Genomic DNA, 1,023 nt, shown 5'->3' on the forward strand with positions numbered 1-1,023 from the left:
GCTACCAGAGTACCTGGTGGGGGAGAGGATATGTCAAGAAGCTTCACATTTCAATATTTTTATTTAATAAAGGTTTCCATGACTTGGTGGTAATACTTACCATATTTGTTTCTGAAGAACATTCTGATTGTACTTCTTCCAAGACAATTTGGCCCATTCTTCTGACAGTTCATGGTTTATTCAGTTTACTTCACCAACACCGTAATTCAATTCTATTTTAATCTGTCTTATTCACTGTCCAGCTTTTGTATGTAGATGAGGCAACTGAAAATACCAGGGCACGGGTCAGGTGTACCTTGGTACTCAAAGTGGCATCTTCATTTTTGAACACTTCCAAAGAGTCTTTTGCAATAGATTTACCTAATGTGACAACTTCAATGTTTTCTCTGTTTATCATGCTGTTGCTTATTGCTCCAGTTGTGAGATTTTCGTTTTCTTTACATTAAGGTACAAGCCATACTGAAGGCTGTGTACTTTTCAATCTTCACCACTAAGTATTTCAAGTTCTCTTCACTTCCAGCAAGCAAGGTTGTGTCATCTGCGTACTGCACGCTGTTAATGAGTCTGCCTCCAATCCTGGTGCCACGTTCTTCGTATAATCCAGTTCCTTGGATTATTTGCTCAGCTATGGATTGAATCAGTATGGTGAAAGACTCTAACCCTGGCACGCACCTTTTCTGATTTTACACCATTCATTCAGTGGCCCTGTGTTGTGTTCTAATGACTGCCTCTTGGTCTAGGCTCTGCATGAGCGCAATGAAGTGTTCTGGAATTGCCATCCTTCTGAATGGAATCCACAATTTGATAGAATCCACACAGCCAATAAAACACAGAGAAATATCTCTCTGATATTCTCTGCTTCCTGATATTCTCTAGCATCAAATACTCTTTGTTCCAAATCCTCTTGAATCCTGGCAGTTGATGTACTGCTGCAACTGGTTTTGAATTAATCTCCAGCAAACTTTTACTTATATGTGATATTAATGATGTTGTTGAACAATTTCCACATTTTGTTGGGTCACT

General features: G+C 39.1%; 1 protein-coding gene across 2 annotated transcripts in view; it reads left to right on the forward strand.

The window, feature by feature from the left end:
* The window catches only part of HIP1 (huntingtin interacting protein 1), a 217,424-nt gene that overhangs the window by 160,201 nt on the left and 56,200 nt on the right, over nucleotides 1-1,023 (forward strand). The gene's annotated exons all lie outside the window — the stretch shown is intronic.

The sequence above is a fragment of the Chrysochloris asiatica genome, unplaced genomic scaffold, assembly GCF_000296735.1.
Source record: "Chrysochloris asiatica unplaced genomic scaffold, ChrAsi1.0 scaffold00034, whole genome shotgun sequence".
NCBI classification, from domain to species: Eukaryota; Metazoa; Chordata; class Mammalia; order Afrosoricida; family Chrysochloridae; genus Chrysochloris; species Chrysochloris asiatica.